Here is a 17,986-nt window from a genome sequence, read left to right as displayed (position 1 = left end):
GGTCTGACTGCAGCTGACGTGAGGGGGAGCGCCATCTGCCGGCGGCTGCAGGAGTGTAATATAATAATATAAACTGTAATATAAACTTGTAATATAAACTGACAGCAGCCAAACTAGACAACTTCTACTCCTCGTAGTGCGAGACCTGACTGAGATGGCCGCACTTCCAAAAGGGTGTAGATACATCTATAAAAATATCACCTGCATGCACATTACCTCTTCTACAATAACCAACTCCTGATCCAAAGTGCTAGCAGTGAAAAGATAGCTGCCAGGAAAAAGATCAAATACATTTATTTCAAGGATTCAAAGTTTTTATTGTCATGCACAGAATACAATGCAATTCTTACTTGAATGCCTTCTTCACAGACTAGACGATTAAACACATAAACCAGCGCAACATTACAGTAACTAACAATAAATAAATGATTAACTTATGTGTACTATTAGAGCATTTATTGAAACTTTACTTCTTTACAGGCTTTTCGGGAGAAATAGCAGATAACGTATCGGAACTTCCAGAGATACAAACGTCATGCGTGTGACTAAAATTGTTCAGCCAATAAGGGCAAAGTTGTGTCACGGAGGCAGTTCCAGTTTGTGCAGCCGGCTGAGAGGTTTTTTTATTATTTTTGTTATTGAAGCTTTAAATTACAACAGAAGTAATAGCTGACCAGTGACCATTAAGATTAACAAAACAAACAAGAACATTTATGAGACATTTACAAAATAAGCCAGGGGCACATAGTAGCGACATTTACAGTTACGCCGGCTGAAAGGTGCTGCACGATCTTACTTGCTCTCTGCACGTGCTGCACGATCTGTCACGATCGTCTTGTAGGTTTTTGTACCATGTGACTTGGTGACGTTAGGTGACGTTTTGCAGGGCCGGCTTTATGTCGGACAAAAGAAATCTAACCATGATGCAGTAATTCTAGAGGCAGCAAAGCAGACTAACCAAAGATCTCATAGTAAACAAAGGAATGTGATACTGCAGTTAAGTCTCGGACCAAAGCTTTTACAATGTTAAAAAGTACTCACAACTTTCAGAATTTGATTGAGTACAAAAAGTTGCAGGCTAACGTAAGGAGGGTAGTTAAATGAGCAAAGAGGGAGTTTTGGAGGTCCTTCTGTAATTCAGTAGGACGGGAAACTGACATTAGTAAAGTCTGGGGAATGATAAAAAAGATGCATGAGATTAAAAGGGAGTATGGATATTCAGTTCTAAATGATAATAACATAATAACAGTTACAGATGGGGAAAAAGGCAAAATGTTAGTTTTGTGGTTTTTCATTCCCTGCTAAATCAGAAGTCAGAAGCCGCTGGTGTAGATCCAAATTCAGTCTTTATTGCAACAATTAAGTTACAACCAAGGCCGGACACTTAAAGTGTGTCCAGTACTGTTTTATACCTATTTTTATACAAGTTCTTATCATTTAACAATATCTCGTCACTTAAGCATCATCATTCCTTCAACCATTCACAATCATTGTTTTTACATCAATCCACACCCCTAGGTGATAAGTTTGTCCATCAATTCTTTTACTGTTTGGTCCCTCAGCCGAACGTAATGGTGGTGCGACCATCTCCACTTGGTTTTTTAAAAATGCTCAGCCGTGAACTTATGGTGAGCCTGTTGCACATTGTCTAATTAGAGGGTTGATAATATATTTGTCCTTCAACATAATGATAAGGCATAACACTAATAAAGGTGGATATTCATGCATTCAGGGCTAACATAAAGTAGCTAACAGAACATTTGAGGCTAATACAAGGTGCAAATACATACTCAATTGATTACATTGTGTTGATTACATTATAATGATTACATCACGGGTATTTGGCATGCTTTTTAATAATACCGTAATGATTATATTCTACATTGTATAGTGCTAAATAATATCCCATATATTTCCCCCCTTTGGGATTCTAAAGAGTCCCACACACAATTCTGTCCATCCAGCCTAGGAGGGAGGGCTAAAACCCTAAGATCTAGGGAAATTCCACTCCCAGCCCGCCACAGGCGCGGCCCCCCTTCGGGGTCCATGGCTGACATGGCTCGCAAACTATCAACACTCAGAATCAACCAACAGCAATGAACTCCCCAGGATACATTGCATATATTATCAGGAATACATAATCTACCAGGAGTACATCACCTACCACAAGCTCATTACATAAACATATACGGCTAATGCAAAGATAACTGAAAGGTTAACTGATAACACTGTAGATTACTATAACAGGCACTCTGTCATGAGCAGGAAAGTCCCAGGTGTCGTGGGCGGCAGGCAGGCTGCAGCGTTTCCAACATGGAGTATTCACAAGCGGTACGGCCGAACTTCAGCTATGGGCAGGAGCGTATCCAAGGTGTCTATGTCGCCATCCGTTTCCGTGTTGGTCCAGGAGGTTGCCGCTCCAAACGGTCCTCCCACTACTCTAAACATTGCAGCTATAGTCGCCTGCTGAGACAGCGCTCTTCCCACTAGGGAGCGAACAAGAGGAACTACACTACAAAAGATTAGTAGCAAAGCAAGAATGAACACAGCACGCACACAGAGTGCTTTCATAAGGGCTTACTGCCAACTACCCCACATATTATAGCACCAGTCAAACAACCCGTGATGTTGTCCCGAATTTCTCGCCATCTCATCCTGTAACCCCATGTTTCTCATACCCTCAGTAAATGAAACATCCGGGGCTGTACTATTGGGAATAAATGTACAGCACTGATCCCCGAACAGCACACACACTCCCCCTTTTTCTGCCAGGAGCCAATCCAGGGCCATCCTGTTCTGTCATGCCATCAGACTGGTGGCCTGAAGCTGCTCCCCCAGAGATGCGAGTGCCTCCTGAGTATAGTTGATAAACCTCTGCTGATTATAGTACAAATAATTTTTCCATTCCACATTTTTGTTAACAGTAGGCCAAATTAATATTGATTCAAACCCTGCAGCTCTCTTCTCACCTTATATTTCTCTGGAATGCCCCTCGGCTGGCATATGGCATCTATATACACACTGGGATCATCTTCGCAGCTCGTAACAAACCTGTGGGACCTAGAGGGCTGTTTGTCAGAGTAAATATCCACCTGGCTAGCTAACATCCCCCTAGTGCAGAGGCCTCCACAATTATTGGGGAGAGGAGGCCTCAATCCTCCCTCCTGACCACACAGCCACCACGTATCTGCCAGAGGTACGCTCTGGTTCTCTAATGCATCCAGCGGAATGACGTCTGAGTCCTCTATAGGCCCGTGTGAGGGGCTGACGTCTGAGTCCTCTATAGGCCTGTGTGAGGGGCTGACGTCTGAGTCCTTTATAGGCCTGTGCGAGGGGCTGAAGTCTGAGTCCTCTATAGGCCTGTGTGAGGGGACCGACGTCTGAGTCCCCTATAGGCCCGTGTGAGGGGCCGACGTCTGAGTCCTCTATAGGCCTGTGTGGGGGGCTGACGTCTGAGTCCTTTATAGGCCTGTGCGAGGGGCTGACGTCTGAGTCCTCTATAGGCCTGTGTGAGAGGCCGACATCTGAGTCCTCTATAGGCCTGTGTGGGGGGCCGACGTCTGAGTCCTCTATAGGCCTGTGTGGGGGGCTGACGTCTGAGTCCTCTATAGGCCCGTGTGAGGGACCGACATCTGAGTCCTCTATAGGCCTGTGGGAGGGATTGACGTCTGAGTCCTCTATAGGCCTGTGTATACATCAAATATCATATATATATATCCATCCATCCATCCATTTTCCAAATCACTTATCCTACTGGGTTGCGGGGGGTCCGGAGCCTATCCCGGAAGCAATGGGCACGAGGCAGGGAACAACCCAGGATGGGGGGCCAGCCCATCGCAGGGCACATTCACACATCATTCAAATATCATATATATAATTTATTAAATTTAGATTTAAGTTTGCAGTCAATTCAATTTCCACGTTTCTCAATTTTCACGTTGCCTTTTTAAACGCAATTATGTGAATTTTAAGTAAAAATGTAGAATAAAATTATATCGTGATAATTATCAATATCATTTCCTATGAAAAAAACTTTACTATTGTACAATATTGCCCAGCCATAGGCTGATTTCAAAATTGATTTACATATTGTCTGTCTGTCATTATACATAAGAACATAAGAACTATACAAACGAGAGGAGGCCATTCGGCCCATCAAGCTCGCTTGGGGAGAACTAAACTAATAGCTCAGAGTCGTTAAAATCTTATCTAGCTCTGATTTAAAGGAACCCAAGGATTCAGCTTGCACTACATTATCAGGAAGGCTATTCCATACTCTGACTACGCGCTGTGTAAAGAAGTGCTTCCTTAAATCCAGCTTGAAATGTTCTCCATTGTTCTTCGCTAATTTCCACCTATGGCCACGAGTTCGTGTATTTAAACTAATGCTGAAGTAACTATTTGGTTGAACAGCATCCAAACCTGTTAGAATCTTATATACCTGGATCATGTCCCCCCTCAGTCTCCTTTGCTTGAGACTGAACAGATTTAGCTCAAGTAACCGTTCCTCGTATGACATTCCTCAAAGACCAGGAATCATTTTTGTGGCCCTACGCTGCACCTTTTCTAAGGCCACAATGTCCTTTTTAAGATATGGTGACCAAACCTGCACACAATATTCTAGGTGAGGTCTCACCAAGGAATTGTATAATCTTAGCATTACCTCCCTTGACTTAAACTCCACACACCTGGAGATATATCCCAACATCCTATTGGCCTTTTTTATTGCTTCCCCACACTGACGAGAATGGGACATGGAAGCATCAACATACACACCAAGGTCTTTCTCATGATCAGCTACCTTTATTTCAGTGACACCCATGAAATACCTGTACTTTATATTTCTGCTCCCTAGATGGAGTACCTTACATTTATCGACGTTAAATTTCATCTGCCAGGTATCGGCCCAGTCACTAATTAAATCAAGATCCCGCTGTAGCTGCTGAGCCACTAATTCAGTATCTGCTACACCACCCACCTTGGTGTCATCTGCAAATTTCACCAGTTTACTATATATATTGGTATCCATATCATTTATGTAAATTAGGAACAATAGTGGTCCTAAAATCGAACCCTGCGGTACCCCACTATGAACGCAAGCCCACTGTGACATTGTGCCTCTTATAACTACTCGCTGTTTCCTGTCTGTTAACCAGTTATCAATCCAGGTCGCTACGGTACCTAAAATACCTGTCGCTTTGAGTTTAAGTAGGAGCCTCTTGTGGGGGACAACATCAAAAGCCTTTGAAATCTAAGTAGATGACATCATAGGCCTTCTTATCATCAACTTCCTGAGTAGCTTCCTCAAAAAACTCCAACAGATTTGTTAAACAGGATCTACCTCTCCTAAATCCATGCTGGCTATCCCGCAAAATGTTATTGGAGTCCAGGTAATCTACCATTTTCTCTTTGATTATAGCCTCCATAACTTTACCAGTTATACAAGTTAGACTGATTGGCCTATAGTTAGACAAATTACTTCTATCCCCTTTTTTGAAAATAGGCGTTATGAAGGCGTGCTTCCAATCAGAAGGTACCACACCTTCAGATAAGGATTTTCGAAACAGTAAAGTTAAGGGTCAGCAAATAATATCCCTCATCTCTTTTAACACTATAGGTAAGATGCCATCAGGGCCCTGTGATTTATTTATTTTGAGCTTAGCTAGGCTTTGCAAAACATCTGCTTCAGTTATATATATATTAGCTATAGACAATGCTGGATAGGTAATAACTAGTAAATTACTAAGGTCCTCAACAGTGAATACCCATGCAAAACTATCATTGAACTCATTTACTATATCAATGTCGTTTACTATTATAAGACCCTTACTATCCTGCAGATTAGTAATTTCAGGTTTTAGAGCTCTTTTAGAGTTAAAATACTGGAAGAAACTTTTAACGTCATCCTTAGCTTCCAATGCAACCATCCTTTCGACATTTCTTTTAGCTCGTCTAATATCATTTTTTAACTCAGCCTGTAGACTTAGATATTCCTGCTTAATTCTGTCATCATCAGTTATTTTCCATTGCTGGAACAAAGCCCTTTTCCTCCTTACTTTATACTTTATTTCCCTAGTAAACCACCTAGGTTTCAATTTCCTAGATTTATTCTTGCTGGAAACAGGTATGAAGTCCTCTTGCACTTGCAATAATGTGCTTTTAAAAAATTCCCAGGCCTCTTCAACAGTTTTGTTATTTAACTCCATCCAGTTCACAGTTTCTAGTTTTAGTCTCATACACTTAAAGTCAGCCTTCCTAACATTATATATTTTTGATTTGGACTTAGCTCTTCGAACACTAAACTTAACCTCAAATTTGACCATGTTATGATCGCTACTGTCAAGTGGTTCTAAAACGTCTAATTTACCAATCCTGTCCTGGTTATTAGAGAGAACAAGATCAAGAATGGCATCTCCCCTGGTAGGGGTGTTAACAAACTGAGTAAAAAAACAATCCTGTACTAATTCCACCATCTCCAGTTCATTTTCTGAAGAGCCAGTGACAATGTCCCACTGCATTCCTGGTAGATTAAAATCACCCATAACTACCACATCATTTTTATTGCTCATAGTCCTAATATCACTGTATAACAATCTGCTTTCCTCAGCAGCTATATTAGGTGTTCGGTAACAAACACCCGCAATTAGGCTATTTGAGTTTTTAGCATCTAATTTTACCCATATTGCTTCCGTAGTTTTATTTATATCAGTACGTTCCCTTGCCTGCAAGTTTTCCTTTACATATACTGCAACACCACCTCCCTTTACGGAACAACGTGTAACCATCCATATTATATTCTTGTCCATCCTTTTCACTCAACCACGTTTCAGTTATTCCTATAATATCATAAGAGTCCGATGAGATAAAAGCCTCTAAATCATGAATTTTATTCCTAATACTTCTGGCGTTTAAATACAGACAACAAAGGGTAGGCCTATTACGGTGCCCACTTACAATATGATTATTTGGGGCTTTCCGTTTCCCCCCACTGACATAGTTAACTAACCTCCCTGCCCCCCCAGTCCCTAGTTTAAACATTCCTCAACTACTCTACACATACGCCTCCCCAATACACTGGTTCCCCTCTGGTTCAGGTGCAACCCATCCGGCTTGAACAGGTCCCACCTGTTCCAGAAGGTCCTCCAATGCCCCATAAACCTAAACCCCTCTTTCCTACACCATCCTTTTAGCCATGCATTTAATTTCCTTATCTCAGCTAACTTAGCCTGACTTGCACGTGGCACGGGGAGTATTTCGGAGAATACCACCGTGGACGTTCTGCTTCTAAGCTTATTGGCGACTTCTATAAATTTATCCTGCAGAACAGCCCTTCTACCCTTGCCTATGTCGTTGGTGCCAACATGCACCATGACAACTGGATCCACCCCAGCTGGGGCCAAAAGCTTATCCACACGATCTGGAAGGTCTCCTACCTGGGCCCCAGGCAGGCAAGACACCGTACGGGACCCTCTATCACGCGTGCACACATAACTGTCTACTCCCCTAATAATGGAATCCCCCACTACCACAACCTCCCTCTTCCTGGGGGGAGGGGGCTCCTCAGTGCCCAAGTGCCCACCTGCCTCCCCAGTCCGTTCCGGCTCTAAAGCTGGAAGAACCTGAAACCTGTTCGACACAGTCACCTCAGGTGATGCCGCCTCTGCAACGTGTGTACGCCCTTTCCTGCGTCTACGACCTACGGTCACCCAGCTCTCTCGACCTCTCTGCTCTTCATTCTCCCCCCTCCCGGCTAGTGGCGTACACACCTTCTCCCTAAAAGGCGTATTAACTTGCTCCTCTAACTCACTGTTGCATTGGATGAGAGCCGGTTGCTCCTCAAGGTCGCGAACCTTGACCATGAGCGAGTCCACTAGCTTACATCGCTCGCAGATGAAGTCCGACTGGACACTAACGTCCAGAAGGGCAAACATGTTGCAAACGCAACACTGAGCCGGCCCCATAATTAACTAACTCACTATGACCCCGTACTCCCAGCCCAGTAAATTTATATAGCGTATTTAACTTTAAAGATTAATTAGTGTACTGTTAAATGCAATAAAGTGCCGAGTACACTAAAATAAGTTACTTGGGTTGAAACGGAACTTAATTATTATTTTTATTTAAAATTTTAAATCCGATAAATTTACTACTACTTACCAAAAGAACTTCTGCCTGAACCAAGTATGAACTAAAAACAAAACGAAATCGAAGTTGCTCTTGGGAGGTCGAAAAACCACAAAAACCTTGCAGAATTAATCAGGATAAAACATATAAAACGATAAACAATAAAAACTATACGATTAGGAAGCAATCAGTCCCGTGTACATGATCAGCCAGAAAATACTTGCATTCATCTAAACTTTTATAAACTTTAAACTGCCTTTGCTTGCTGACCTGTGGGCTGATGGACAAACTTGAATGCCTTACAGGATAGGATAGGATGCACACTCTTTATTGTCCATTAAATCCCTCTATCAAGTGTCAATAGGCTCCAAACAACCAAATGTAATTAAAGAAAATTTAAAAAAAGGGGAAAAAATACAGAAATAACCCAAAATAAAAAAATAATAAATAAATAAAGACTAACCAAAGTAACTTAACTGTCCCCCTCAGTTATCAGTCATCAGTCAGTCATCACCCTGACTAAACTGTATAATGAGCAGATGGGACTGTCAGTACATGGTTAGATCGTGTTTAATACAACAACTGGAATACTGCATACAAGGCACAAAAGCACTGTGGGGAATAGAGCATTATGGGAACAGTAGTTCTATTATTACACCTCCTCCTTTTAGCTTAAGTCAAATGTGCTGTGTACCTTTTGACATTAATTTCTATTACTGCTATCAACAACCTCCTTCTCTCTCTCTCTTCTACTGAACTTCCCTCTTTGTTCACAAGTCCATTCTGTCAGGTGGTTTTCCAGTCAACTTGACCTAGTAACAGTCCCTGTAGGCCAAAGATGACCTTTATCAGTCTCTACCACATATGGTCTAGGAGTATCTGCAGGTCTGACGACTCCCAGCAGTCCCTTCTGTGCTAATCCAAACTGTCTGACCAGATGTCAGTTCTGCGAGAGGTCTGGAGCGGAGTCTGCGGTTGTAGTGTTTTGCCTGCTGACGCCTTCTCTCCTCATCCTGCTTGCGAAAAACTTGCAGATCTGGCCATTTAGGACCCAGCTGTCCACCATCTGGCTAATCTGTGCTGTGATACCGGGCCACCATACTGACAGTGTATCTTTGGCTCGGCATTTTGTAATTCCCTGATAGCCTTCATGCAGACGCTGAAGAACATCCGCTCTCAAGGGGGGAGGTATCACAAGTCCTTCTCCCTTCATGAGAAGGTCGTGAGCAAGGTGAAAATCCATTCTGCGCTGCCAGTATGGTTTAATGTCTGGATCTAACTTACATCTCTCTGGCCATTCTGTGAAACAGTGGTTTGTCACTTGTCTGCATACGTCGTCTTCTTTCTGCGCTGTCTTTATCTCCTCCAGCCTTTTGTCTCCACGTCTTTCTCTAGCTGAAGATGCCGTTCAATCAAAATGAATATTTTACTCACTTATCTTTTGGTCTTTTATGATTCCATGTGTACCACCTCCAAATTATTTTGAAGATTTGAATTTCATTGTATCCAAATTAATTTGGAACGGCAGACAACCCAGGAAACGCTTCTCAGTTTTACAGCGCACCAAATCAGACGGTGGCCTCGCCCTCCCTGATTTTAAGCTCTAGCATTGGGCATTTCAAATTAGGGCTATGCGCACTTGGACAGACGCAGGCAGTGTAGTGTCGTGGAGAGGTATTGAATCGGCTATAGTGCATCCCCACGGACTCCAGGACTTACCTTTCCCAGGGGTAGGTCTTCGTAAATCACGACACAAACTTGGTTGTATCTTTTCATCCACCTTAGCTGCATGGTACAACGCCGAAAAAGTAATAGGTCAACAATCTCCTTTATGGAACAATTTCCACTTTCTGTCAGACTATAAAGCTTTTGTTTGTCCCCCCTGGTCATCCAGGGGGGTTTTCACATTTTCTAATACGTTTGATGCGAATGTTGTGCGCACATTCCAGGACATTCAAAAAGAATACAGTCTGCCTGGCTTCTCATTTTTCTTCGACCTCAGGCTACGATCCACAATGAAGACCTATGCTGTGCCATGGAATTCTGTCTTAGATGATCACCCAATGTTTAGCTGGATCGATCCTGTCGAGGCATCTAAAGGCACGGTCACAAACATTTACAACAATTTACTCCTTAACGTTCATAAGCCTTTGAAGATTCTGTCAAAATGGGATTTAGAACTTTCTAGGTTTGGATTCCACCCGGTTTGGGAAACAGTGCGGTCGAATCTTTGCCTTACTTCCAAAAACCTTAGTCATGTACGTATTCACTTTAAAACTATCCATCGTTTCTATTGTAACCCTACAAACGGTATCTCATCAAACCTGCTCCCCATCCATACTGCAGCATTTGCAACACTGACACTACCAGTACGTTTCTACATGTTCTGGGACTGTCCAGTGACCCAACATTTATCGAAGCTTGTCACTCGTGTGTAATGTGATCTTACTGGACTATACTTTGACATGGAGCCTTGCTTACTATTGCTTAATGATGACATGATGTACCAGTTCTCATTACGTGATAAAAAACTGTTAAAGGCAGGCTTTACAGCTGCTAAGAAAACCACACAACAGCGATGGATACACCCTGATACAAACCTGAAGCAATTCTGGATTGTCTCATTCCATTACATTGTCTATTTAGAGTATACCACTGCAAAGATTAACAAGGCAAAGCAATCACTGTAAATACCTGGAGGAATATGGCTGCTGCTCTTAAAGAGCTTCTTTGAATGGTCTAGTTTATATGAGTTTGCTGCCAACATGTCAAGTGTGAAAAGTTGTTCTGTGTTTCCTTTTCTTTTTTTCTTTTCTTTTTTCTCCTTTCTCTTGCTGCTTTTTTGTCATTTATTCTTGTGGTATCTCTGTCCTGTATGTGTCTTCTGATAAATTGACGGAATGACAATAAAATTATAATCACAAAAAAAACAGCCTCAACTACAACATTAGACATTTTTGCTGTACACAGTATCTTGTCACGGTTGATCAAAACATGATTCACCCCTGTATTCCCATAAAGTGTCCTGTAGGGCCTGGATTAGGTCCACAGCTCTAGCTAGATCAAGGGAAGGTGCTTGAAGCATGTCTGACAGATATTTGGCTTCCCCAAGAATCTTCCTAAGAACTGCTAGAATTCCAATAAAGGTAAGGTCTACTTGTGAAAGCAGGCCCCGTGCATCCACTGATCTCTCGGCACTGCTCTCTCCATCTATCTCATGTAGTACACGCAATACAGCTGGCAGTCTGTCCATGAGATTTTTACATGCATAGTACCTGCATGCCCATCTGGTATCACTGACTTTCTGTAGCTCTCTTGGTGCATCCTGATACATGTCTTGTTGAACTGACAACCATTTCTGGTGAACATAAGACCCTGACATGTACCAATGAAAAAAAACATGAGTTCCATGTGCGATCTTTTCAGGTATCGTGATTTTGTTGAATTGATAGATTAATTGTTGTGGCCAGCGTGCGTATATAAGATCCGGTTGTAGTTGCGTGTGGGACCACCCTGTAACCGGTGACGTGACTCTCCATGTGCCAGTATCTCCCTTTGGGTCACCCCGTTCAACAGCAGGGCCATATTTAATCTCCTCCTTAGCTTCTGCTTCTAAATGGTCAAAAAGAAAAAATGCTTGATCAGCAGACGACAGAAGCCAGGCCCGCATACAAACTCGCACCTCTTCCTCCCACTCCTCAAAGCTCACACCAGACCTGCCCCCAAACATTGGACACTTCCGGTCTCTAGAAATAAAAGTAAAACGTTCATTATAGACACGAGGCTCGACCGAAACAGGTGGAGGTGCAGGGGAGGATTGGGTGGCAGTAGAGGGACCAGGAACTTCTGCTCGTTCCTGGTGCAAACGATCATTATCAGGCTGGAGCTGCCCCAACAAATTCCTGAGCTGCTGCACTTCGTCGTCCATAATGACAATAGGACAATAAAACTAGACGGCACAAACGAAGCCCGGCAAACAAAATTTACTCAAAATAGTAGCGGCTCCTGGGAAACTAATGCTGCTGTTTTACTTTGCCTTTCCACTATGACAAATTAAACACCAAAAAATGAAAAATCTCACCTAACCTCCGCAGGGAGCGATCAGGGAGTCACATCTGCACCATGTACTGGTGAAATCCTGCCGACTACGCCCACTCCGATATAAAAGCACACAAATTCATAATCACCGCCCGGGGGACGTGAAGACCATGAACACTGCCTTTATTATTCTGCGTTCAGTTAACACTCCAAAGGAAAAACCAAACAGCAAAGCAATTACTTTAAAAATTACCCACAAATGGTACAAATCAAATCATGTTAGAATAACACTCCAATCACACAAAGAAACCCAAACCCAGCAGCTATTACCTTGGGGTGGGGGGACACACTGTCAGAAGGTACTCCACAGGGTCACCACATCACATGGCGTAGATACACACACCAGGGGGGTGGGCTAAGAAGGCAGAGCGACCACACAGCGCTATATCGCCAGGACCTACCCCCCCCCCCAAACCAGATCCTCACCACCCAACACCAAGCCTCCCCAACGGCGCCCCACGGTTTACGTACAACAAGCTAAACAAAACACATAAATACTTAATACTAATTAAACAGGAAACCCGAAAACAAAATAAAAAACGAAACAAAAGCAGAAAACACAGCAGGACAAAACAGCAGCAACTGTAGTGGCTCAGTATCCCGCCGGCTGCCTGGCTCACGCCGGTCCGGGACACTCCACCAAATCGCCATCCACTGACTGATTACAAGCGGTATTAAAAGGGAACCTTAAAACGGGAACAACTGCAAGTGGCTAGATTACCAAGCCCTCGCAAACTGCAGTGATGGAGATGCCCACAACTAGGCTAATTTAGTGAGGAACCTCCCTCAAAGGTACAACGGCGAACACCCGCCTGCTTCAGATCACAAGCCCATGTTCTGAATCACTATTCTACCAACACACAGGTAGAAGATGAAGAACTCTCCTCAAAGTAGTGCTGTCAGTTGGACCTTGTAACATGAATAATCATAGTGGAGAGTTACAATTATTATTTTAATGGGAAGACGTGAGATTTTTATTGGGGGGGGGGGGTCCCACTTTCAGAAACAGCCAGTGAGACTCGTTTACCTCAAACCTTCTGACCATGTGAGTCTCATTAATGAAACCGTATCTTAAGCCCAGCCGGAGCCCACCTCCCCAAGGGTACACTCTACTTTCCCAGAAAATGCCAAGATGGATTCAAATTCAACTCCCAAACCTACTGTCAGTTTTTAGAAGACACTTTCTTCAAGCAGCGGTACAGGATAAAGTCAGCATCTTTGAGGAGGACCATGATTTTTATGCAGGACAATGCTCCATCGCATGCATTGAAGTACTCCACTGCATGGCTAGCCAGTAAAGGCCTTAAGGATGACAGAATAATGACATAATCACCTGACATAATCCCTATTGAGAACTTGTGGGCCCTGCTTATATGGGAGATTTACAGTGAAAGAAAGCAGTACAGCTCTCTGAACAGTGTCTGGGAGGCTGTGGTTGCTGCTGCACAAAAAGTTAATCGTCAACAGAACAAGAAAATAACAGATTCCATGAATGGAAGACTTATTACTGTTCAGCAGCCGGACTGCTTGGGGGAAGAAGCTATTGCACAGTCGTGCAGACCTGCTCCTGATGCTGCAGAATCTTCTTCCGGATGGAAGAGGGGTAGTAGACAGTTCGTGGGTTGGATGGTACCGGTCAGTCACAATGCTGGTGGCCTTACGGATGCAGCGGGAAGTGTAAGTGTCCTGCAGGCTGGGGAGGGAGCTGCCGATGATGCACTCAGCGGTCTGCACAGTCTTCTGAAGGGTCCGGACCGCTGAGCGCGTCATCAGCAGCTCTCTCTCCAGCCTGCAGGACACTCACACTTCCTGTTGCGTCCGTAAGGAGGTGGCTATATTGCTCACTAATTGATATTTCATGTCAGAAATGTTTATTTGGAAATTATGTGATGTTTGTTTATTATTCGCACTTTGAAAGATGATAATAAACAAGGGAGATGGGAAAATGTAGGTTTTTCATTTAGTTGCATAATAATTGTGCACACTAATAGTTGTGTAATAATTCTGCACACTAATAGTTGTGTAATAATTCTGCACACTAATAGTTGTATAATAATTCTGCACACTAATAGTTGTGTAATAATTCTGCACACTAATAGTTGTGTAATAATTCTGCACACTAATAGTTGTGTAATAATTGTGCACACACGTGTTTTCCCCTGATAATGTTCACACATTTCCTTTGCATAACATTCAGGCTTCAGGTTCATTAACATTTTGGACTGACTGATGACACTATATTTGTTTATTATTAAAATTAATCCCAAAAACACAACTCGCCTAATAATTGTGAACACAGTGTATTACATTGTGGGAACCAAACGTCCCCCACGATGTGATAAAAACCTTTTGCCATGTAAGGACATTTTTCAGTCCCAACACCCCACAAGGATAACCTCAATTTCATAAAAAAATCTGTGAATAGAATCACAAAACTGAAAATACCTAAAATCTTGTATTTTGTTTGCTTACTTATGGTTAAGGTTGGGGCTGGGTAGACTGTCATTGTTGGGATTAGAGTTTTCACGATCGAAACAAATGGAGAGTCCCCACAAAGATATAATTACAAACCTCTGTGTGCGTGTTTGTGTGCGCATGTGTGTTTGTGTGTGTGCGCGTTAGCGTGCGTGTGTGCGCCTCTGTGTGTGTGTGTGTGCATGTTAGCGTGCGTGTGTGCGCCTCTGTGTGTGTGCGTGTTAGCGTGCATGTGTGCGCCTGTGTGTGTGCGTGTGTGTATACCTGGCTACAGAAGATGGATGGATGGACAGATGGAATTTGCAACCTTACTAAAGAGTAGCAGAAGCACTTCTGACACTTGAACCCTGATGATAAGTACAATTATTTATGTAAAAGTGCATCAGTTTTGTACTTAGTGGCATTTGCCAAACATGCTTGTAAAGGTGAATTCTGCCAGAGGTCAGTGCTGTGGGTTGGCGTTTGGCTCAGTGGCTTATATCACTATGCTCCTGTGACTAAGGCCCTTAACCCCAAACGCACCGGTGACTGCCTGCGTCTGCCTTCTCAAAGAAACAATTTTAAATTGTTTGACTGTGGAATTTGAGCTTCGTGGGTCCAAACCTGCTTAGTCACACCGCCTTAAGTTTGCTGCTCAACTCGCCGCTTTCTCAATTGTAAGTCACTTTGAAAAAAAATATCTCCAAAATAAAAGTAAATGCTCTTTTTTGCAGGAGAAAAAATGATCAACATGTGTTTTAAACGGTACAAAAGTGGGTCTGACCTTCATGCAGTTTCAACAAAACGTTGGTGGGGACAAGGGACGTCGCGATATAATGTGATCATACGATTACGTTTGCAGCAAAATAAAAGGACAGTGATAATGGTTCCCAGCAGCACAAACCAAAGACAATCGGATGAAAGCAGAGTGGAATATGGGAGTATGGTAGACGATCCTTTCATAGCATCCAGATTTCTTAATGTTTGCTAGGCTGAGTTTGTTTATATGGTGAGGAGCCCAGCACCAAGTTACACAAGAAAATAAGCTGGAGGAAAGCAGCAGGCAAAAGCCTGACCCAGACGCAGCCCCGGTGCACGCCGGTTGGCGGCTGGGGAAACTTGCCGCGTATCGCCCCTACAGCGGCTGTTTCAGCTCACGGTAGGAAGCCGCCATCTAGTGGTGCGCTTTGGGAATTGCATGTAGCGCCAAAGTTCCTCGAAATTGTTACAGTATCATGGACCTAAAGACTCATTGAGGTTTCACTCAAAACACAATATTGTGCAGTTTGGGGATTTGCGTTGGTGTTTTTGTGCTCATCATCACAGGTCCTGAGGACCCATACATGCTGGTGCTGAGCTCTGTTACTGATATTCTTAAGTATTATTTTTAATAATTGATGCACTTGGACTCGATCTTTTATACAATGTTTTGTCGCTTTTAATCTTTCCGAGCACTTTGCATACCGGGGCGACGCCCAGCACCGTACAGTGTCAATCTGCTTCCTCATTTGTATGTCGTTTTGATAAAAGCTTCTGATAAATAAGTAAAATGTAAGTCAGCATAAATGTATATACAACAGTAACTATGGTAGATTTCTCTCTGGTAGTTCTCTCTGACCTTACTGCCCTGGGAGAAAAGCCCAGTGTAACATGGGCTAAAATGTAAATGTGTAGTTTTTTAGATCTTAATCTGAAAATCCGTTCTTCGTTTTCCCAGAAGGTGGCAGCACATGATCACTGCAAAACTGCAAGCTTGGCTTGTCGCTTTGTATACAATAGTGCGCTATCCGTATATTAAAAATACTACATAATTACATACATCAATCAATATCAAGAACAGAAAGACACCCACACAATATACCAAAATCTTAAAATCCCCCTTGGCTGCATGTTACGCTGTAGTTTGGTTTGTCTAAGCTCCACACTTTCCCAGAATTACCCTGGACTGCTTCCAGTACGGAAGCCCAAAGAATCAGACACGAAGCTCACATAACTTGGCAAGAGGCCCCTGAATTACCTAAAGTGGATGGAGTTTTCACCTCGGCCCATGGGAATTCAGAGCAGACACAAGTGAGCGTGAACCCATGTGTGATTTACAGTAAAAGGTGACTGAACACAATACACAGCCTCTGTAGTGTCTCCACTGTCCAGCAGGGGGTGCCACATGAAAGCTGCCCAGCAGGAGTAAACAGGTTTCCGGAGATGCTGCATTGCAGTCCCACAGTCCTCTAGTCTTAAGTGCTCAAATTTTGTGGTCCCTCTATACCTTAGTCTCATAGTCCCAATTCCCCTTTGCCCCACTTCCATGATCCACAAGTCCCTAGTCTCCTTGTTTCTTAGTCCCATGGTCCCTAACACTGTAGCCCCTTTTCCCACTGGTCCCCTATTCTCTTAGTCCCATAGTCTCTTAGTCCTGTGGCCCCTAATCCCATAGTCCTTAGTCCCCTAGTTCCTACTCCCTATTCACCTTGTATTAAGCAGGGAGCAGGATTCTGAGGCCATCTGATATGCTTTACAATGAAGCTGTGCTAAAACCAGTATATGCATGAGGGTGTTTGCGCTGCTCTGCACTAGACTGGCTGTTCCTGTAAATCACTTATATGAAAGTGCCTGTGGAACACAGATAAAATCCACATGTCTGAGGTGGCTGGCATCTGGTCTTTCTCATGTGTCAGGCCTGCGATGCAGCATTCAAACACATGGTCTCCTTTTACAGCCAGCAGGTTACGCAAACGTATAGCTCAATCGGGGCCATGTGGACAGCTGTCTGCCATCTCTGATTGGCCGTCGAGTCCACGGACCCCAAAGGTTAAACTGGACACTGGCAAGCGTGTCTGATTCATCAGATTCCCGTCTGCTGGGTTGGGCAGCATCACATTGAGGAAGAACCTCATTGTATTTTCAGCTACCTGGCATTAGGAGCTGATTACTTCAAGTCATTAGGACTTTTTTCATAGAGATTCTCTAGCTGAACAAGTAGAGTGTTGCATTTATGATGCATTGGTCATGGGTTCAAATTCCCCAAGAATATGCATAAAACATAACCCTTCCCACTGCTGTAAGTCACTTTGGATAAACAAGTCTGGTAAATGCAAAAGTGTTTCTACAAGTGGTACAACAGCATGCCCTACTGGTCAGATTAAAATGCTGTTTGGATATATTCCATTTCATAATGTGGCTTCTGATTATAACATCAATGTGTAATAGGAATTGATTGGAAACGTATTCACTACTTCTTTTACAAATGTATTTATCTGGACGAATTGATCCAATTGGGCTCTCTGACCTTAGACCCCTGGGAGAAAAGCTT

This window comes from Brienomyrus brachyistius, unplaced genomic scaffold (genome assembly GCF_023856365.1).
Source record: "Brienomyrus brachyistius isolate T26 unplaced genomic scaffold, BBRACH_0.4 scaffold36, whole genome shotgun sequence".
Taxonomy (NCBI): Eukaryota; Metazoa; Chordata; class Actinopteri; order Osteoglossiformes; family Mormyridae; genus Brienomyrus; species Brienomyrus brachyistius.
This window is presented reverse-complemented; position numbering follows the sequence as displayed.